This window comes from Ascaphus truei, assembly GCF_040206685.1.
Source record: "Ascaphus truei isolate aAscTru1 chromosome 13 unlocalized genomic scaffold, aAscTru1.hap1 SUPER_13_unloc_4, whole genome shotgun sequence".
Lineage (NCBI taxonomy): Eukaryota > Metazoa > Chordata > Amphibia > Anura > Ascaphidae > Ascaphus > Ascaphus truei.
Genome location: NW_027453848.1, coordinates 534,169 through 557,672, shown reverse-complemented (window position 1 = coordinate 557,672; position 23,504 = coordinate 534,169). Strand labels below are relative to the sequence as shown.

The 23,504-nt window shown below is 45.2% G+C and overlaps 1 long non-coding RNA gene across 1 annotated transcript; it reads right to left on the bottom strand.

The window, feature by feature from the left end:
- Positions 1–1,088: 1,088 nt before the first annotated feature.
- Positions 1,089–7,117, bottom strand: LOC142474091 (uncharacterized). Its single transcript, XR_012790117.1, has 2 exons — positions 7,047–7,117; positions 1,089–1,370 (listed from the first exon to the last, which is right to left on the bottom strand). It is a non-coding gene; the product is annotated as an uncharacterized LOC142474091 (long non-coding RNA).
- Between the last annotated feature and the right edge of the window lie 16,387 nt (positions 7,118–23,504).

Genomic DNA, 23,504 nt, shown 5'->3' with positions numbered 1-23,504 from the left:
TGGGAATAAGTGCTTCAGACATAAAAGTAACATTTAGGAAAAGGAGTCCCTGCTCCAAAGAGCTTACAATCTAATTGGTAGGTAGAACATACAGAGACAGTAGAAGGGCGTTCTGGTAAGTGCGTCTGCAATGGGCCAAGCTTTTTGTATGTGGTCTATAGTATCAGCCACGGAGCTACTCACATGCTTCTTTAAGCAGATGTGTTAGAATGTGGGTCTTCAAGGTGGATAGAGAGGGTGCTAGTCGGGTATTGAGGGGAAGGGCATTCCAGAGGTGAGGGGCAGTCAGTGAGAAAGGTTTAAGGCGAGAGAGGCCTTTATGGACAAAAGATAGTTTCCGTGGGCGCCTATATTAACAACTACTATAAAAGGATATACGAAAACCAAGGAAATGTGGTATATGTGGTGCTCAGAATCAGACCGGTAACTTCTGTAACATAATTGTGATTGAGACCATAAGCTTGGTGGTCTGGCGACGACGGAGTGCCCCTCAATAAGGCAATAATGCGTAATAGCTGTAGGGGAAGTGACAAGTGGAGTCAGTTGGGACAGCCACTGTGATGTACACAATAAACACCCTAGCAGTATATAATTGAAGGAACTATGTCCATTGAATAGCAGGGTTTAGATAAGGCACATTGGCACTTTACCTGCGCATCCGGGGGGGGCACTCTCAGGATCATTAGCGTGCAGTCCATCAGATAAGAAGTCCAGAAGGATAGTTGGTGTAGATAGAGCACAGCTAAAGATAAAGATAAAGTACTATTGTACGAAACGCGTAGGTGCGTTCCATCTGTTCTATTTTTGTTCCCTGTATGTGTTTGCTTGCTTAATACACTTTTTGTTACTATTGCGGAGTGGCCTGGCTTTGTTTTCCCTGCTTCACATTGCAGGGCGTCTGCAGCTGTGCTCTATCTACACCAACTATCCTTCTATACGAAAACCAAGCCTGTTGGCTGTGAAGAAACGTGGCTACTCACGGTGTGCTTGAAAGAAAAGAAAAAGCACAACACATAGCGTAATACTGTAGAATGTAAGACAAACAACACTTAAGACAACATATAACAGCTGAGAACTGGATAGGTGAATTTAACACAATAAAAACATTTAATAACAGTTAATAATTAATATAATGCACAATACACATGGACATATATTATGTGAACAAGTAAAATGAATGAATTAATGGTTCTAATACTCCGTAGCACCAATGATGATGGTTGCAATGCCTACTCACCAGATGGAATAGGTTTGCAGGCAGTGGATAATTTAGAGAGTATCCCCTCTCATTTCTTTAAGCTGCTCTCTGCTAACTGGCGTCTCCGTCTGCTCGTGGATGTAACTCATCAAACAGGAACTCCTGCAACACGCTGGGGAGGATGTCCGGTAGATGGTAAACAGCAGCAGCTGATTCGGCACGCCGTCGGCAACGGGAAACTAGCCGGTTAGTGGCGCACACAGATTCGCCAATGCGTGGGGATACTGACACCAAGGTGCTGGGTATTAAAATCGCCACCCTACGCGTTTCGAGAGCGCTCTGCTCTCTTCCTCAGGGGTATATGAAATAAAAGTCCAGCGACATCCTTTAAATACAGGGTCCGCAATCTTAGTAAGTAATTTCACCTGCAGCTGATTGCACATGCGCAGTGGAAAAAATGAGGTAGTTCTTGAAAATGGTTGTGTAATCAAACACATGCGCAATTGAACAGTCAAAAATGATATTGCAAAAAGCTACTACAATTTGTATACAGCTGTTATACGTAACAAACAACATTGACATGACAAACTTATTCTGTGAATAACAAATAGCATATATAACTAACAAAATATATTTATATATTTACATAATTAATCTAAAATAAAAAATATAATCAACATTTTTTTTTTACGTGATACACTCATATATGAACTTTATAATCGTGATCTATAATGAATTGATGTGCCCATTGATAACTAGTGTAACTTAATATAATGATAATTAAAATATTTGTGAATGTGTTATGCTAATAATAGTGTACTTATGATATATGTAGGAGGAGCCTACTGTTAGAAGTGAAATAGACACTATTATCTGAGGTATGTCTATTGAATGGACGATGGTAATTTTAACCCACCAAAAAGGATTTCAAATCAAATTCTACATTTAAGCCCATTGGGGACAGAGTGCGTAACTCATAAATCCAATAGGATTCTCTTCTCCCCAATAGGCTCAATGTATTTCCTCCTCTCCAGTGTGGTGTAATACACTCTATCCCTACACATCTTAGACCTTTCGGATCTCGATTGTGCACCTGAAGAAAATGATTGGACACATTGTGTGTAACTAAACCGGTTTTAATATTGTATATATGTTCGTACAAATGTCTTTTTATAGCTTTTGTGGTCATACCCACATACTGCAGACCACATGGACATTCAAGTAGATATATAACAAAATAACTACTACATGTGATATGTTGCTTGATTTTATACTGTTTTTGGGTTTTATTTGATATAAAGTTAGTTTTTTTGGTACTGTATTTGCATGCCGTGCATTTGTTACAGAGGAAGTATCCCCCACAAAGTGCTGCATTGCGATGAAGAGGCTGCAGTGATGGACAGCTAGGTGCCAGTCTCTGTCCAGTGTAAGGGGGTCACCCCCGGTTCCCCTGATTTTCCTTTGCCCCCTGCCTTACCCCTGTGGCAGTGGGGGAAGGGGACGGCGACTTCTCCTGGCGGGCACCGCCCTCTTGGTTTTGGCGCGAGCTTCGCCCATGCGCAGTAAAGATCGCGCACGCGGTCCCCATAGAAAAGAGCTTTGCCAAGGACTACAATTCCCAGCAGCCTCAGGGGACTGCACTTTCACCTTTGTCACAGGCAGCATTGAAGCCAATAGAGCTGGCAGATTCTCATGCTGCAGAGTTGCAACAATGTTGTGTGCAGACAGGGTTTTTAGCAGTTGGAGCAGGCTAATCAGTCAGAGACCGGAGCAGCTCAGGGAAGGAGGTAGGGTACAGGAGTCGGGGACTCCCTGTACTAGGCCAGCACCCCCAGGGCCCGAGATAGCTCAGCTCCCCAGTAAGGTGAGTGTTGCCAGGGGCAGCCCTCAGGTTAGGGACCCTGCCACTTACATTAGTGGGAGCTGGGAAAGGAAGGTTACCGAGAGTTGGAGTCAGGGAGCTGTAGGGAAGGAAGGGTGCGGGGAGCGAGTGCAGCTCCTGCCCCATATAGGTACCTACACCCCAGGTAGGCCCCAACTCCCCACTAGTTTAGTGGGTAAGTGCTGAGGGAGGCCCAAGATAGGGACGCTGCCCTTAGCATAGAGTGCTGCCTTGTCAGAGTCACGGCTGTTAGTGCTGTGAGGTCTGACAGGCAGGCACCTTGTTGTGCAGCACGTTGGCTGCAGCCTCCAGTGAGCTACAGCTTGCTGCTGTAGGCGCTGGGACTAGTTAGAAAGTAGTGAGGCTGAAGGGACTTGGGTAGTTAGGGGAGTGGGACAGGTCATTACCCCCTACCGGCCATAGGAGTTCCCCAAGCCACTGCAGGTTGCTGTACTACAGGGACAGGCCCTAGGTTAGGGTTCCTGTCACGTTAGTACCACTTATATAGATAAGGACACAGCGGCTGCTGCTGTTCCTGTGGAAGCGGTTCGGACCCACGTTGGGGTCCACAGAGACTGTTTCCAGGTTGGGACCGCCCCTGGCGGTCCGCGTGCAAGGAGTTCGGTGTAGGATCAGACGGAACCATCACACGACTGATCCTTTGTGAAGTCCGTTGGAGATCCGAGCACGGGAGTGCTCGGCAGGTACTATCTAACACACAAGTGCACCCACGGGCCCTTAGTATAAATAGTGACTGCGCAGTCACAAACGATCTCTGCAAGAGTGCGGAACATTGGGTGGGGTTCTTTGGACACTGGGTGGGATCACCTGGTGTTGGGGAAGCGTCCTGCGAGACGTCGCAGTAAGTGTCTCCTTGAGAGAGGGACACCGGTTATGTTGGTACATGTCATGATATGTTATTTTATGTTCCTAAGTAAATGGTATCAGTTATTATATATCACTGTGTGTGAGTATTGATTATTGTGATTGTCCTGCGAGGAACCACTCCCCCTCTGGTGGGAGCCATCGCAGGTGGAGGCGCTGCATCGTTGTAAGTGAGTACCCTAGTATAATTGCCCCAGGTTCCCCGTGGCGGAAGCTCAGCCCTCCTGCGAGCCAACAGGTAATGCACCACACCTATGGTAACACCGTATGTTCTCCGCACCCACCGTGTAATCTGCGATTGGGGGGGCTGGAAACCCGTTACACCTATATTAGGAGCTTTTGTGAATATAATATATGGATATTCGGGTAAAATACCCTCAAGTTCTTTATCCTTTTTTAATATTGGCCAATATTTTTTGAAAGTTTTGCGTATATTTGGTGCCATTTGGTTAAATTGAGTGACAAATGCCAAATTGCCTGTTGTATTAGTATTTTTATTTTTATATTGCAAGAGACTGGTTCTGTCCATCGCTGCAACTTCGGCAATAGTTCTATCTAAGTCCTGTGGGGAATATTTCCTCTCCACAAATTTTTGCTTCAGATCTTCGGCTTGGATTTTAAATGTGTCTGGATGAGAGCTGTTTCTTTTTAGTCTAATGAACTGTCCCTTCGGTATGTTTTTGACCCATGTGGGATTGTGGTGACTTTGTGCATGTAAATAATTATTAGATTGAACAGGTTTAAAATATGTGCTGGTGTGAATGTGGTTATTAACAATAGTGATTTCTAAATCTAAAAATTCTATTTTATTGGGGCTGGTGACAAATGTGAATTTTAAATTATTAATATTATTATTCATATATAACTGAAACTGAGTTAACTGTGCTAGTGTGCCCGACCAAATAAAAATAATATCATCTATGTAGCGCCGCCACAGCACCAAGTTTGCACCATAGGGACAACTGGACCATATATGTTGTTTCTCCCAGTTGCCCATAAATAAATTAGCATAACTAGGTGCAAACTTGGTGCCCATGGCGGTGCCACATACCTGTAAATAAAAAGCCTTATTAAAATAAAAAAATTGTGACAAAGAATAAATTTAATTCCTAAAATCAAAAAATCTTTGTACTCTTTGGAAATAGATGGGTCATTATTTAAGGTGTCCAAGACTGATTCACATCCTTGTTCATGATTAATTATTGTGTATAGTGAATTGACGTCTGCAGTAACAAAAAAATAATGGGGTTGCCACTGAATGTCCTGGAGGGTCTGCAGTATGTGGGTAGTATCCCGGAGATATGAAGGTAATTGTACGACATATTTTTGAAGTTGCCTATCGATATATTGAGATAAATGTGATGTTAACGATTGAATGCCCGAAATGATGGGGCGACCGGGGGGGAAATTTATATTTTTATGTATTTTAGGTATTATATAAAAAAGAGGTAATCTGGGATGTCTATTGTAAAGAAATTCAAACTCTTTTTGAGTAATTAGGTTTTGGTCTAAACCAAATGTTAGATAATTAAATAATTTTTGCTGATATTGTGTAGTGGGATTTGATGGGAGGAGTTGGTAAGTGGATATGTCACCTAAAATTCTTAGTGACTCGTTGATATAGTATGATTTATCCATAATTACCAACCCCCCCCCCCCCCCCCCTTTGTCTGCTGGTTTTATAATTATGTTTTCATTCTCTTCAAGTGCACGTAGTGTCAATTTTTCATCTTTACTAAGATTATCTGTCTTGACTTTATAACTTCGACTTAAGGTCTCTAGGTCATCTGTGACCATGTGGGCAAATGTGTCCACAAAAGGACCACTTAAAAACTTAGGAAAGAAGGTTGAGGGATTCCTGAAAGTAGATGTACTAGTAGTTAGTGGTAAGTTAGTGTTGGTATCTATTCTAGATATGGCGTCTCTTTGAAAATATTTTTTGAGACAAAGTTTGCGTACATATCGTTGAACATCAACATATAACTTAAAACTATCTGGCCCAGTAACTGGAGCAAAAGATAATCCTTTGGTTAATAGCTTAGTTTATTTAATGGTAATTGGAGGGCTTTACATACAAATCTAATTGGTGGATGTACCATGTGATGGCTTCCATTTTATTTTTTGGCAGAAATGACATCATCTTAAGTGATTGGATAATAAAGGAACTATTGGATCTCAATATAAATGTAGAAAATATGCAGGGCCAAAGCTATGACAATGTTGCAAATATACGGGGAAAGCATAATGGAGTTCAAAGACATGTTGAACATGAATCCACGTGCGTTTTATGTACCATGTAGTTCTCATTATTTGAACCTAGTGGTTAACAACACTGCCAAACCCAATATAGGTGCCATTTAATTTTTGGGCTTAATTCAACCGTTGTATAATTTCTTCCCCAGGTCCACCAACAGATAGATCATTCTTTTAAAATCCTTACCCAATTTAACACTAAAGAGAGTTTGTGAAACACGTTGAGAGTCTCGTATTGATGAAGTTAGACCAATTCGATACCATCTGGGAGCGCTCTATGTTGCGTTAGTGTATATTAAAGAAGATGTGACATTTAAAAGTGAACATCATGGCCCCCAGAGTAGAGCTGTTGCGTACACTCTCGCAAAATGTATTTGTGACTATAAATTCATATGTTGTATAATATTTTGGTATGACATATTAAGTACAATCAATCCAGTGAGCAAGCAGTCTATAAACTATGACAAAAACAAGTCCAAAGACCAAATCTGGGGCTCCAAAAAACAATCCCAACAGTAGATTTGGGGCCCTGTTTGTTTAAATCAAAAACACTACAGTAATGTCCAAGCCTTTGTCTCATAAATAGAGAGGTATCCTTACCAACTGCACTTATAAATGGTGTAAATGATCAGTCTAGGGGTTTACAGTATATACATGTAGAAAAGATGGCGCCTAGCTGGTTCTGCTCTGTTATTGAGCTATCACAAATCAGCTGTAAATGTTCACATGGAATGGCACCTAGTTAACTTTTTTAATCAATAACTGTAGACTTGCTAGTCGGCCAATATCATAGACTCTATCCTCAATAATAACAAAGTGGAGACTCACGGTTATCAAAGGGTGCATCAGTTCAATCCTACTCCTGTGGGTTGCTGCAGGGCACCTTTTGGTGTGTTGTTCGCTAGGTAGATAGTACAAAGTGAAAAATGTGCGATGCACAACCGGAACGAAAAAATAAATGAACTGGAGAGAGGGTACAGTAACTACACAATTTGCTTTTAATAACTCATCTAATCAAATGACCGGCAACAAAACGCGCGCGCACACAGAGGTTTTCAAACATCTCTATGGAGCTTGGTCCCACCCCCCGTTCGCGTCACGTGTCACTCACGCGCGGCGCGCTCACGGGACGATCGTGCACCACTCCCCAGCTGCGACAAAACACCCGTAACAATGCCCACCTGTCTCCTGCGCTCTGCGTCCAATCACAACTCCCGCGGGGGCCACACCTCCGTTCCGCTTCTCACTTTCATTGCTCCAGTCCTCCTATTTAATCTCTGCTTGCTCAGTTACACATTGCTGAGCATAGACCATAGTAGCCTTGTGTTCCTACATTCCTGCTTTGCCTTGCCTTGTGCCTTGCCTCTCTTGCTTTCAGTTTGACCTCATGTGTACCGACCCGGCTAGACTCTTGGACGCTCTCTGTATAACGACCCCAGCTTGCCCTCGACTACCTGCATCTCTCCATCCCTGACCACGGATATAGGACATTCTTTTAACCCACCAGCTCCAACCCTCGACCTCGGCACAACGGACATCTACCGTTACTGGCTCCTCCTCATGACCGCGGCAAGTATCTGGACTACCCTCTCTCTCCAACCCCGACCCGGCTACGCTGACAATCCAGGCGTGCCTCCACTGCTGTGGGTGCGCAGTTTCTACTTTCCCACCTCAGTACCGGGGGTCCGCCTTGTTCGTGGTGAGTGCAAGTGTCACAATTAGAGAGGGTTGGGGTTCCTTACAATGCATCTGATCTCAGACGCGCTATTAGAGAGGGTTGGGGCTCCTTTGAATGCATCTGATCTCAGAGGCGCTATTAGAGAAAGTTGGGATTCCTTACAATGCAGATTTCAGACGCGCTGTTAGAGAGGGTTGGGGCTCCTTACAATGTATTTGATCAATGCATTGTAAGGAACCCCAACCCTCTCTAGTGTCTCCATCAGTGCCAACAGTGTCAGTGGCCATGTGAGACCCCACCCTCTTCTTCTAACACATTTCTTCACCCTCTCACCCTCTTTTTCTGCTCCCTCTCTATTGCTCCCCCCTCTATTTCCCTATTTCTCCTCCCCTTCTATTTTCTGTCCCCTTTTCACACCTCCCTCCTCAATTAATTTCTCTTCCCCCTGTCTCACTCTTCCCCTCCCCTCTCTCTTCTTCTCCTCTCTCTTTCCCAATCTTACACTCTTCCCCCCATCTCTATCTTTTTATTTCTCACACTTCCACTCACTCCCCCACCACCCCCTCTCTCTCTTTCTCCCTCCCTCTCGCTCACTCCAACATCTCTCACACTCTCCCCTCCCCTCAGCTATCACTCAATGTCACCCTATTTTCACTCAATCTCCCCCTCCTCACACTGAACCCACTGACAACACACACAATCCCCCCTTACACACACACACACACACAATTCTGCCCCCAAAACACACACACTATTACAATTACACACAATTCCTCCTTCCGGCATGGACCGGTGAGGATCGGTGCAGCAGAGGCCTGGCAGAAATCGGAGGCCAAGCAACCATATGCAGAAGTTGGGCCCGACCTCTGGCCAATTTTTAACTAAGTGGGGGAGTGAGAGGATGAGGGGGAGACATGAGAGGATGAGGAGGGGGGGGCGAGAGGATGAGGAGGTGGGGAGTGAGAGGATGAGGAGCGCAGGGGTTAGTGAGAGGATAAGCAGGGGGGGTGAGAGGATGAGGAGGGGGGAGTGAGAGGATAAGGGGAGGGGGAGGATGAGCAGAGGGGGAGGATGAGGAGAGGGGATTGAGAGAATGAGGAGTGGGGAGTGAGAAGATGAGCAGGGGAGGAGAGAGAGGATGAGCAGGAGAGAAGTGAGAGGATGAGGAGGGGGAGTAAGAGGATGGGCAGGGGTGAGTGAGAGGATGAGGAGGAGTGAGTGAGAGGATGAGGAGTGCGGAGTGAGGATGAGGAAGGTGAGTAAGAGAATAAGGAGGGGGAATGAGAGGATGAGGAGGAGTAGAGGATGAGGAGAGGGAGGGGAGAGAGGATAAGGATAGGGGTGAGAGGAGGAGGGGTGGGTGAGAGGATGAGCAGGGGGAGTGACAGGATAAGGGGGTGAGAGGAGATGGGGGGGTGAGAGGATGAGGAGGGGGTGAATGAGAGAATGAGAAGGGGGCGAGAGGCTGAGGAGAGGTGGGTGAGAGGATGGGGAGTAAGAGAATGAGGGGATTGAGAGGTTCAGCAGGGGGAGTGAGAGGATGAGGAGGGGGGGAGTGAGAGGATGAGGAGGGGGTGAGTGAGAGGATGAGGAGGGGGTGAGAGGATGAGGAGAGGAGGGTGAGAGGATGAGGAGGGGGAGTCAGAGGATGAGGGGAGTGAGAGGTTCAGCAGGGGGGATTGAGAGGATGAGGAGAGGGGAGTGAGAGAATGAGGAGGTGGTGAGTGAGAGGATGAGGAGGGGGTGAGAGGATGAGGAGGGGGTGAGGAGAGGACGAGGAGGGGGGAGTGATACAACGAGGAGTGAGAGGATGAGGATGCATGGAGAGATGATGAGGAGGGGGATGATGAGGAGGGGCAGAGAGGTTGTGGAGGATGTGGAGAGGATGAGGAGAGTTGGGGGGAGTGGAAGGGGAGTGAGAGAATGAAGGGTGAAGCAAGAGAATGAGGAGGGGTGAGTGAGAGGAGGACGGGAGAGAGAGGAGGAGGAGGGGGGAGTGAGAGGATGAGAAAGGAGAGCAAGAAAATGAGGAGGGGGGAGTGACAGGATGAGGAGGGGAGAAGTGAGAGGATGAGGAGGGGTGAGTTAGAGGATGAAGGGTGAGTTAGAGGATGAAGGGGGAGTGAGAGGATGAGGAGGGGAGTGAGAGGATGAGAAGGGGGGTGAAAGGATGAGGAAGGGGGAGTGAGAGGAGAAGGGGGGAGAGAGGATGAGTAGGGGGCAGTGAGAGCAGGGGGAGAAGCGAGAGGATGAGGAGGGGTGAGTTAGAGGAGGAGGCGTGAGTTAGAGGATATGGGGTGTTAGAGAATTAGGGGGAATAGGTAGGATGAGGAGGGGGAGTGAGAGGATGAGGACTGGGAGTGAGAGGATGAGGAGGTAGGAGTGAGAGGATGAGGAGGGAGGAGTGAGAGGATGAGGAGGGAGGAGTGAGAGGATGAGGAGGGGGGAGTAAGAGGATGAGGACTGGGAGTGAGAGGAGGGGGAGTGAGATGATAAGGATGGGGAGTGAGAGGATGATGGGGGAGTAAGAGGATGAGGAGGTAGGAGTGAGAGGATGAGGAGGGAGGAGTGAGAGGATGAGGAGGGGGGAGTAAGAGGATGAGGAGGTAGGAGTGAGAGGATGAGGAGGGGGAGTGAGGATGAGGAGGGGGAGTGAGAGGATGAGGCGGGGTGAGAAGATGAGAGGGTGAGAAGATGAGAGGGTGAGAAGATGAGAGGGTGAGAAGATGAGGAGGGGGGGTGTGAGGATGAGGAGGGAGTGAGAGGATGAGGACAGTGAGAGAGGATGGGTGGGTGAGAGAATGAGGAGGGGGTGTGTGAGAGGAGGATGAGGATGGGGGAGTGAGAGGAGGAGGAGAGGGAAGTGTGAGGATGAGGAGGGGGAGTGCGAGGATCAGGAGGGGGGAGTGAGAGGATAAGATGGAGGAGTTAGAGGATGAGTATGGGGAGTGAGAGGATGAGGAGAGGGGAGTGCAAGGATGAGGAGGGGGGAGTGAGAGGATGAGAAAGGGGAGTGAGAGGATGAGAAGGGGGAGTGAGAGGATGAGGGGGTGAACATGCGAGAAGGACTTACAGAAGAGCAAAATCTAGAACAGGGGGGCGCAAACTTTTTTCCCTGCGCCCCCCTACCGGCGGTCCCCTCACTCCCGCGCCCCCCCTAACCCCCACTCACCTGCGCTCCGGCGTCATGACGTCACGTTGCCCTAGTAACGTGACGTCACATGACCTCACAGCGTCATTTTGATGCCGCGTTGCCATGGCGACGCAGGAAGGAAGCCGCCGGAGCCTAGGTAAGTGAAGGTTTACAGAGGCCCTGCAGCTCCCCCGGCACTTAATTTAAGTGCCTTCGGGAAGCGCGCGGGGCCTCTGTAAACCCCACGCCCCCCAGCCGGCAGTCTTGCGCCCCCCGTGGGGGTCGCGCCCCCCAGTTTGCGCACCGCTGTTCTAGAAATCCAATCGGATAAGGCTCTTTCTGCACGCTTTTGCACAACTCCCAGCTACTAGAATATCCCCCTGTGTCTATCCAAGAGGAGGTTTTAGTGTACTGACAAAAAACATCCCAAAATAAATTGTAATTAAGGCTGCGAGGTGTCACTGTATATAGAACATAGATCCAGTAGCACTCTCATTGTAAAAGACTCTTATCTCTATCCCCCCACAAATAAGCAGGGGGACCCATTCAAAGCCCATAATGTGTATGTCTGAAGCATTAAAGCAAAGTGCAGTGCTGTACCAAAGTAGTAGTTTAGTTTAGACTGCCCTTGAATGGAGTTGAACACTTCCCCAGTGCTGGAATTAGACATAAAAGGTCTATGCAGCAACATAGAGTAATTGTGTTTAGACGCATGGCTCTATTTTTTGGAGCAGAGCCGCAGCATATATACTGTAAGAACAGTTTCTTACTTCTGACGCGGTATGTTAGACTTATGGCACTTCAGATATGGAGGATTGTTTTGGGCAAATAAAAGGTTAAAAAAAAGTATCAGAGAAATGCAACTTGTGACGCATCTCATTTTAATCTGTGCACCATGTAACTGCCCCCAACTCATCCTACTCACTCTCCCCAAGGTGCAAATTGGGGCAGAGACGCAGAATGTGATACACCTGATTATAATCTGTGCACCATGTAACTCCCCCCAACTCCTTCTACTGACTCTCCCCAAGGTGCAAGCTGGGGCAGAGACGCAGACTGTGATACATCTCATTATAATCTGTGTGCCATGTAACTCCTCCCCAACTCCTCCTACTGACTCTCCCCAAGGTGCATGCTGGGGCAGAGACGCAGACTGTGATACATCTCATTATAATTTGTGATACTTTATCTTGCCATGAAGTCAATGCATTTGAACCCAGTGATACAGTATGTTGATCCCACTGCTGTCAGTGGCACTGTCCATATGTGTACTTGTGTCACCCAATGTATGTAATACAATGTATCACAGTAGCTGTGATTTTTATGACTGCTACTCAAGTTAACCACTTCTCAACCACTTGAAATTAAATGTCAACAGTAGCTGATTTCTCTATTATGACATCACGAGACAGTATCATTGAGCCTCCTAGGAGATGCCAGCAGCAGTGTTCTGTAATGACATCATGGAATGGCCTTAGAAACTGAGATAAATACACAAATGTAAACTTGTTTGTGCGTGACTTGAATTAGTTCCCGAAGGAAACCGTTAGTTTTGTGGACATCTCAGAGATAGGAAAAGTGTGGCACTGTACGGAGAGACTAATTATCTCCACCTTAACTCTGTATCATGGCAGGTAGGAAGCAACGTGACCTTTACATACCCAAAAAGAAATGGATAATATCTATATTTCTGAACTGTTTACTTTCACAATGTTTTATGGGGTACAGAACAGATAACATGACTCCTATCAATGGATGGGAGAAAGAAGACGGATGGGGTGGGGGGCGGGGGGGAGGGACGGAGGTAGACAACACCCAGGGGGGTTAGGTACCTGGCCTTAATTGGATAATATTTTTTTTTATAAATGTCAAAACTGATTTATTATAGATACATACACACATATTTGTTTTATTGTATTTACTTTTATATCTGGCTTGTAATTCAAAATCTTAAATGATTTGAACAGTAATGTATAGAAAAGAACACATGTACTGTATACATAAATGTCAAAGCGGCAAACGTCTATGGGATCTATGGGATAGTAAAAAAAGACACAGGAACCTTAGTGTATACAGTAGGATTAGTTATGTATAAGGCATGCTTTTTCCTTGCCCTAAGTTTAGGTCAATAACTATTGGACCAATTCTACACCGTGGGGTGTAATGTTCGACTACTTTCAGCCATATCCTTAAATTATTGTCTACAGCAGTGTTTTTCAACCACGGATCCTAGGAACCCTAGGATTCCCCGGGCATCCCTAAAGAGTTCGCTGTAATTTTTAGGTCATTTTAAAATTGTTCTTAATACAGAAGAATTTACAGTACAATGCATCTTATCTCAAACGCGCTATTTGAGAGGGTTGGGGCTCCTTACAATGCATCTGATCTCAGAAGCGCTATTAGAGAGGATTGGGGTTCCTCACACTTCATCTGATCTCAGACGCACTATTAGATAGGGTTGGGGTATATTACAATGCATCTCATCTTAGACTCGTTGTTAGAGAGGGTTGGGGTCCCTCAGAATTTCACATATGGTTCCTTAACCAAAAAAAGGTTGGAAACCACTACTCTACAGTAATACAAAGGCCCCAAAAAAGACAAAGCCACAAAACGAGGGCAGAATCTGCCACTTGATTTACAGATATAGCTGACCTGAGTGCTCCTCCAGATACCTCAATATACCAGACGTCTCAGAATACCACACCATAATATTACCACAAAATACTACAGTAGGAACAGGCAATTTTTATGTTTTTATTTTTATTTTTAAAGATCCAGTTCCGAAAGCTATGGTACATCTATATTTGTCATTGTGTTCATAGGTGGACATGAAAGCAGGTGATGGACTGCACAAGTTTTATATGCCAGTTGCCACTTTGTGTTGAAAACTACCTAGAAATAGTTTTCTGTCTGTGTTACATCCCAACACATCATATATGTATATGTATATATATATAGAGATATATATATAATTAAATATATAAATATATATATAGATATATATAAATATATATATCTATATCTATATATATATATATATATTAAAACCCATATATTGAGCAAAAATGTACGGGTGCTCTGGTGTTTCAACACACAGCAATGCTATGAATAGAAGGCAATCATGGAGCTTGCTTAAAAATGTATTTAAATATTGAAACTACTGACCACTATTGATCAGAGTAGTGGTCTGTAACATTGATAATCAAATAAATGTGTTTTCCCAGCAAGCCATTATCCCTGTTAGTGCTTGCTATTCATAACAAAACAAAGACCACCAAAAACTTTATTCAAAACCAGAACCAAAACCCCAAATATTTTAAAGGCAAAATAAAAATACCAAGCCAAGTGAGCATCTCTATGTATTTCATATCAAGAATATCTTTTAGCAGGTCTGTTAAAGCAGTCCTAACCCCCCAAAGTCAGGCTTTCAGGATATCCCAGCTTCAGCGGAGGTGGCTCAATCAGTCCCTGCTTCAGCACAGCTCGCTCAATCAGTCCCTGCTTCAGCACAGGTGACTCAATCAGAGGCTGATTGAGTGATTGTGCCACCTGTGCTAAAGCTGGAATATCCTGAAAAGTTAACCTGTTGGGGGGGGGGGGGGGGCTTGATGACTGGAGTTGAGTCCCCGTGTGTTAAAGAAATGTGCCTTGAATGTGCTTTTCTGGCCCTTCACTTTTACCTTTCTTCCTTACAGATCAGTTTTTAAATTCCTCTGCTGTGAACCCTCCACCGACCTGCAGTGCTCCTGCAGTCACCACTGCTTACCCTTCATGGAGCAACAGCTTCCACCCAGTAGGGAGGAATACAGAAGTCTACAGACATGGGGCCCAAGGCATGATTTTGCAACAAGGGTCTGCAGGAACACCAATGTATCTACAGCAGATCCCACAGGCAACACGTGCTTACCCTCGTGTATCGGACATGAACAGAGGATTCTACCACACTGCTACAGGAGGATACACAGGATTTGAAGGACAGGTTAGGGGAGAAGCCACAACGCAGCCTGTTACTTTCCGTCCCAACACACATTTGGAAAGACGTGCTACAATAGGGCCTTGTATAATGACCACCCAGTATGCACAACTTCAGCAGCCACCATTCATACCCCTTAGAGGAATGCAGACCTTACAAGGTGAGATATGGAGAATCTTTACTAATCATTGTTCAAAATCTTCTCCTTGACCGATACCATTACCTGTTATAAAGATCTTTAATTACGGTCATTCGCCACTGTAGTGTTACAAATATATAGAACTCTACAGTATGTAGTCCTCGCCAATACTGAAGGGATTATGCATGTGTTTGCTTTTCTTCCTTTGTGTTATTATGTACAATGTGTTGGTATTTATGATAATTGATTATTTCTCCTTTTTGATTTTGTTACAGTGGGTCAGACTTCGCTTGGAGCCCAACATATTTCCCAGGCCAGTTTAATTACACAAGGAGCAGTTCAGCTTGCTGCTAATGAAAAAAGTGAACCGCTTCTAATGTACCCAACTCAACCAGCTCGGAAGCTGAGCCACCTCTCAAAGTTACATATCGATGTGCAAAGCAACAAAGAGTTATGTGTGCCAGTGTGGAAAAGGGGTGGGTTAAAAGATATGAAGAACAGATCTTCAGAGGTGAAGGCCCCCTCACATATTGCTCAGAAGGTTCGTAATAACATGCTGAGTTCAGTGAAGACTGAGTGTCCGTCAAAGTCTGAGGGAGTACCAAAGTGCTCCACAGTGGAAACAAAGAAGAAAAAGATCCTTTCTTCAGCTGCAAAGGATCAAGTCCCTCAAACTGCACTGCAAAAGAAGGTAAAACCAATGTCAAAGCCAGTAAATCATTCTTCTGCTCCTATACCAGGGAAGTCACCCCATGGTCCACAATCTGGTGACGATGCTGTTCTGTTAAAAAAGATGAAATGTGTTTGTCTCTCAGGTGCCCACATTTCCAATAAGGTATCTGAAAAGATGTTGCAAAGCCGTGAAGGTACAATGGATGCAAAGACACCTGCTGTTACTCATATTAATCCTAAACTGAAGAAAACTCAGGAGATAGGGATCAAACGTAAAGATGCAAAGACTCCTGCAGTTACTCATAGTCCTGAGCGGAAGACACCTCAGGAGATGGGGATCAAACTTAAAAATGCAAAGACTCCTGCAGTTACTCATTGTCCTGAACGGAAGACACCTCAGGAGATAGGGATCAAACTAAAATATGCAAAAACACCTGCAGTTACTCATAGTCCTGAGCGGAAGACACCTCAGGAGATGGGGATCAAACTTAAAAATGCAAAGACTCCTGCAGTTACTCATTGTCCTGAGTGGAAGACACTTCAGGAGATCGGGATCAAACGTAAATATGCAAAAACTCCTGCAGTTACTCATAGTCCTGAGCGGAAGACACCTCAGGAGATGGGGATCAAATGTAAAGATGCAAAGTCTCCTGCAGTTACTCATAGTCCTGAGCGAAAGACACCTCAAGAGATGGGGATCAAACGTAAACAGAACAGCAATATTAAGCAGCTAGTGAAGAAAACAAAGAACCAGACCAGCGTTTTCAATTTTGAGCAAGCGCTGGCTTGTGGTACTGATAATAACCCCAAAGCTCTCAAAAGAAAAAGTGCTAATCAGCCTGGAGTGAATTCAGAAGTTCTTGGGAAGGGCAAGAAGTCATTGGAACCTTCTGAACAAGGAAAGGTGAAAGCCCATCACAGCAACCTAAGCCTCCTAATGATTAACTCTGTTCAAGTATTTCACCCATTGGGTAAAAAAGCAGGTCCCACAGGTCCAGGGGCACCCGCAGGATCCATTACACTTGGAAATAAGCTTGGACCAATGCAAGGACACCAAAGCCAGACTTCTGCTTCCCATGTTCATTGGTTTCTTACTGATGCGATTAAAAGGTTCATGGCCAAAAAACAGGACAGTATTTCTGGAATTAAAGGAGTCGGTATTAATGCCAGGCCTAGGCTATTTAAAATACATGAGTACACAAGACCTGACATTAAAACCAGTGAAATCAAACAACATGGGGAAAACAAAGCTTCAGTTATAGAGAATCCCAAACACTTCCCAGTGATATCCATAGAACAGGAAGCTGCAGTAAGATGCATTGAAAAGGTCAGCCAAACCACTATCCCCATTCCAGCTCCTGGCATTAAAACCAGTGAAATCAAACAACGTGGGGAAAACAAAGCTTCAGTTATAGAGAATCCCAAACACTTCCCAGTGATATCCATAGAACGGAAAGCTGCAGTGACATGCATTAAAAAGGTCAGCCAAACCACTATCCCCATTCAAGCTCCTTTCAACCAGAAGCACCAGCTTTCTAACCTGCAGCACAAGCTTTCTAACCTGCAGCTTCCTATCAATGTACCCAGTAGAGTGGACAACTTCACTCCATCCTTCTGTCAACAGCCTCTCCAAGAGCTTGAGGTCTCCATACCTATTCCACCAGAACAGAGAGAGGAGAGAGAGGCTATGAAAAGGAAAGCACAACTGGAGAGGGAGTAAGCCTGTCAACATACCTCCAATGGGAGGCTACAGTGCTTTGTTCAGAGGCAGGAGGATCATAACATCTCTAAATGTTACGGATACCCACCATCCAGACTTATTTCCCCCATGAGCTACTTAGGCCCTAAAAAACAAAACAAAAAAAAAACCCTGACTAATCTGTAACTGATGCCAAGCTCTGTGACTATCTGTAAATAAGATTTATATTTATAAGTCAGTTTGTAACATATTTTACTAAGAATATATTTAAAACTCTTCAATAAAATGTATCTATTTTTAATTGAACTCTTTATTTACTAAAGAAATTATTTACAAATGCCAAGGGTTATTGAAATTCTGCAAATTAACTTTAGATTACCCTCTTGATGATACGAGAGAGAGAGAGAGAGAGAGAGAGAGAGAGAGATAAGTAAGTCAGACCCCACATATGAGACAGAAACAGATAAATATTTAACTATATGCTTTGTCATGTTGTATGTTGTATGTACTGTATGTCTTTATTTATATAGCGCCATTTATGTAGAAAGCGCTTCACCGCAGTAATACACGTGACAATCATATAAATAATACAAATAACAGATCATGGGAATAAGTGCTTCAGACATAAAAGTAACATTTAGGAAAAGGAGTCCCTGCTCCGAAGAGCTTACAATCTAATTGGTAGGTGGAACATACAGAGACAGTAGGAGGGCGTTCTCGTAAGTGCGTCTGCAATGGGCCAAGCTTTTTGTATGCGGTCTATAGTATCAGCCACGGAGCTACTCACATGCTTCTTTAAGCAGATGTGTTAGAATGTGGGTCTTAAAGGTGGATAGAGAGGGTGCTAGTCGGGTATTGAGGGGAAGGGCATTCCAGAGGTGAGGGGCAGTCAGTGAGAAAGGTTTAAGGCGAGAGAGGGCTTTAGATACAAAAGGGGTAGATAGAAGACATCATTGGGTGGATCGCAAGAGTCGGGATGGTGCATAGCGAGAAATTAGAGCTGAGCTGTAAGGAGGGGCAGAAGAGTGTAAAGCTTTAAAAGTGAGGAGGAGAATTGAGTGTGAGATACGGGATTTGATAGGAAGCCAGGAGAGGGATTTCAGCAGGGGAGACGCTGAGACAGATTTAGGAAAGAGTAGAGTGATTCTGGCAGCAGCGTTTAGGATAGATTGTAGGGGAGACAGGTGAGAGGCAGTAAGACCGGACAGCAGAAGGTTCCAGTATTTGAGATGGTAGAGAATGAGGGTCTGTGTCAGAGTTTTAGCTGTCGAGCAACAGTGGAAGGGCGTATCTTTGTAATATTGTGGAGGAAAAAACGACAGGTTTAGCTACCTTTTGAATGTGAGAGAGGAGTCTGTGACCCCCAGGGCAGCGTGCTTGGGCTACTGCATGTATAGTAGTTCTTCCAACAGTAATGTGGAAGGTGGTAGTAGGGCCAGGTTTGGCATGAAATATAAGGAGTTCTGTTTTTGACATGTTAAATTTAAGTCGGCGGAGGATCATGTTGCATTGGGCTTCTCTTCCTTGTGTTTATACTGTACAATGTCACATACCCAGTAGCACTCCTTAAGACAAATATATATGGTGAGGTGGGTCTGGGGTTGAGTTTACATGGGTTTGTGTGCGCAGATTTAAATTGTTTGGAGGTCTGTGACTCCTCCCCGTTTCCAAACTTACTCTGCCCACCTTTAAAGCAGCAGTCCAAGCTGTCGTTTAAAAAAAAAAATCCCTTTGATATGTGCATCAATACAATCCACACATTGATAAGTAATTAGCTAAGTTGCGATTGATCGGTGAAGATTCGGCTCGGGGGTTCACTAAATGGTTGCCAGTGTAGCAGAAGAGGACCAAAAATGCAAAGTTCTCTGGGGTGATCATGTGACCAGGCAGTCACTGGATACAATTGAGTTTTGCACAGCTAGGGAGAGGGCAGTGTTCAAAAAAGGGGGGTAGGGGTTGCCAGAGCCTGTTTCAAAAGAGGAAGGGGATGTGACTTTGTAAATGGTTGCTATAGAAACAAAAAATGAATGTTACATTATGATACATTAAAATTTGAATTCAGAGTTGTTTAAAAAAAAAAGTACTACTACTAGTAGCATTATACTAAAAAATAATACAGATGCACAGTAATACCATCTATAGATATACCAAGAATTGTTAAGTGTGAGTGTGTGTGTGAGTTTATGACATGTGGAAGGAAGGTGGAGGGGTGAGAGTCATGGCGAGGGGGGTGAAGGAGAGACATGGCGAGGGGAGGGGGGTGAAAGAGACATGGCGAGGGGAGGAGGGTGAAAGAGAAACATAGGGAGGGGGGTGAAATAGAGACATGGGAATGGGTTTAAAAGAGAGACATGGGGAGGGGTGAAAGAGACATGGGGAGCAGGTGAAAGAGACATGGGGAGTGGGTGAAAGAGTCATGGGGAGCGGCGGTGAAGAGATATGGGAGCAGGGGTAAAGAGACATGGGGAGCAGGGGTGAAGAGACATGGGAGCAGGGGTGAAGAGACATGGGGAGAGGTGTTGAAAGAGACATTGGGAGGGGAGGGTGAAAGAGACATGGGGAGGTGATCGAGAGACATTTAGAGGGGGGGTGATCGAGAGACATTTAGAGGGGGGGTGATAGAGAGACATTTGGAGGGGGGGGATGATAGAGAAACACGGGGAGGGGGTGCAAGAGACATAGAGAGGGGGGTGAAAGAGAGCCATGGGGTGGGGCGTGAAAAAGAGACATGGGTAGAGGTGTGAAAGAGACATGGGGAGGGAGGCGATAGAGAGACATGAGGAGGGAGGCGATAGAGAGACATGGGGGGATGAAAGAGACATGGGGAGGGGGGGTGAAAGAAAGACATGGGGGGAGTGAAAGAAATCCATGGGGAGGGTGGGTCCATGATCCTCAGTTGCTTGAAGAGTAGGCCCGGGTGAGTAGTTTTTTCTTCTTCACAGGTCCGGGAGATGTTGATCGGACGGCTTCTTAGGGTCAAATAAGACATGACAGACCTTATATAAGGCCTGTGACATCACATTTGACTGACAAATGATATATCCACCAATCTAATTGGTGGATGTACCATGTGATGGCTTCCATTTTATTTTTTGGCAGAAATTACATCATCTTAAGTGATTGGATAATAAAGGAACTATTCGATCTCAATATAAATGTAGAAAATATGCAGGGCCAAAGCTATGACAATGCTGCAAATATGCGGGGAAAGCATAATGGAGTTCAAAGACATGTTGAACATGAACCCACGTGCGTTTTATTTACCATGTACAGTAGTTCTCATTATTTGAACCTAGTGGTTAACAACACTGCCAAACCCAATATAGGTGCCATTTAAATTTTGGGCTTAATTCAACCGTTGTATAATTTCTTCCCCAGGTCCACCAACAGATAGATCATTCTTTTAAAATCCTTACCCAATTTAACACTAAAGAGAGTTTGTGAAACACGTTGGGAGTCTCGTATTGATGCAGTTAGACCAATTCGATACCATCTGGGAGCGCTCTATGTTGCGTTAGTGTATATTAAAGAAGATGTGACATTTAAAAGTGAACATCATGGCCCCCAGAGTAGAGCTGTTGCGTACACTCTCGCAAAATGTATTTGTGACTATAAATTCATATGTTGTGTAATATTTTGGTATGACATATTAAGTACAATCAATCCAGTGAGCAAGCAGTCTATAAACTATGACAAAAACAAGTCCAAAGACCAAATCTGGGGCTCCAAAAAACAATCCCAACAGTAGATTTGGGGCCCTGTTTGTTTAAATCAAAAACACTACAGTAATGTCCAATCCTTTGTCTCATGAATAGAAAGGTATCCTTACCAACTCCACTTCTAAATGGTGTAAATGATCAGTCTAGGGGTTTACAGTATATACATGTAGAAAAGATGGCGCCTAGCTGGTTCTGCTCTGTTATTGAGCTATCACAAATCAGCTGTAAATGTTCACATGGAATGGCACCTAGTTAACTTTTTTAATCAATAACTGTAGACTTGCTAGTCGGCCAATATCATAGACTCTATCCTCAATAATAACAAAGTGGAGACTCACGGTTATCAAAGGGTGCATCAGTTCAATCCTGCTCCTGTGGGTTGCTGCAGGGCACCTTTTGGTGTGTTGTTCGCTAGGGAGATAGTACAAAGTGAAAAATGTGCGATGCACAACCGGAACGAAAAAATAAATGAACTGGAGAGAGTGTACAGTAACTACACAATTTGCTTTTAATAACTCAACTAATCAAATGACCGGCAACAAAACGCGCGCGCACACAGAGGTTTTCATACATCTCTATGGAGCTTGGTCCCACCCCCCGTTCGCGTCACGTGTCACTCACGCGCGGCGCGCTCACGGGACGATCGTGCACCACTCCCCAGCTGTGACACAACACCCGTAACAATGCCCACCTGTCTCCTGCGCTCTGCGTCCAATCACAGCTCCCGCGGGGGCCACACCTCCGTTCCGCCTCTCACTTTCATTGCTCCAGTCCTCCTATTTAATCTCTGCTTGCTCAGTTACACGTTGCTGAGCATAGACCATAGTAGCCTTGTGTTCCTACATTCCTGCTTTGCCTTGTGCCTTGCCTCTCTTGCTTTCAGTTTGACCTCATGTGTATCGACACGGCTAGACTCTTGGACGCTCTCTGTATAACGACCCCAGCTTGCCCTCGACTACCTGCATCTCTCCATCCCTGACCACGGATATAGGACATTCTTTTAACCCACCAGCTCCAACCCTCGACCTCGGCACAACGGACATCTACCGTTACTGGCTCCTCCCCATGACCGCGGCAAGTATCTGGACTACCCTCTCTCTCCAACCCCGACCCGGCTACGCTGACAATCCAGGCGTGCCTCCACTGCTGTGGGTGCGCAGTTTCTACTTTCCCACCTCAGTACCGGGGGTCCGCCTTGTTCGTGGTGAGTGCAAGGGTCACAATTAGAGAGGGTTGGGGTTCCTTACAATGCATCTGATCTCAGACGTGCTATTAGAGAGGGTTGGGGCTCCTTTGAATGCATCTGATCTCAGACGCGCTATTAGAGAAAGTTGGGATTCCTTACAATGCAGATTTCAGACGCGCTGTTAGAGAGGGTTGGGGCTCCTTACAATGTATTTGATCAATGCATTGTAAGGAACCCCAACCCTCTCTAGTGTCTCCATCAGTGCCAACAGTGTCAGTGGCCATGTGAGCCCCCACCCTCTTCTTCTAACACATTTCTTCACCCTCTCACCCTCTTTTTCTGCTCCCTCTCTATTGCTCCCCCCTCTATTTTTTTTTTTTTTTTTTACTATTCATTTGAAGTTAGACATATATATATATATATATATATACTAGCTGAGAGACCCGGCGTTGCCCGGGATGTGAACCGTGCTCACACTGACACACTGCTCATTGTTCACACTGCACACTGCACACACACACTGCACACACTGCTCATTGGTAGCACTGACGCACACTACGCACACACAGCTCACAGTGACACACACTGCACACTGCACACACACTGGTCACACTGACATACACTGCTCACACTGCGCACACACACACATACACAGCTCATTGCTCACACTGACACACTGCACACACACTGCTCACACTGCACACACTGACACACACTGCATACTGCACACACACTGCTCAATGGTCACACTGCACACTGCACACACACTGCTCAGACTGACACACACTGCATACTGCACACACACTGCTCATTGGTCACACTGCACACACTGACACACTGCTCATTGCTCGCACTGCACACAGTGCACACACACTGCTCATTGCTCACACTGCACACACTGCACACACACTGCTCACACTGACACACACTGCACACTGCACACACACTGCTCACACTGCACACACAGTGGACATTGCTCACACTGCACACACTGACACACTGCTCATTGCTCACACTGCACAGTGCACCACACACACACACACACACACACAGTTACAGACAATATTAGACAGTTACACACACTCAC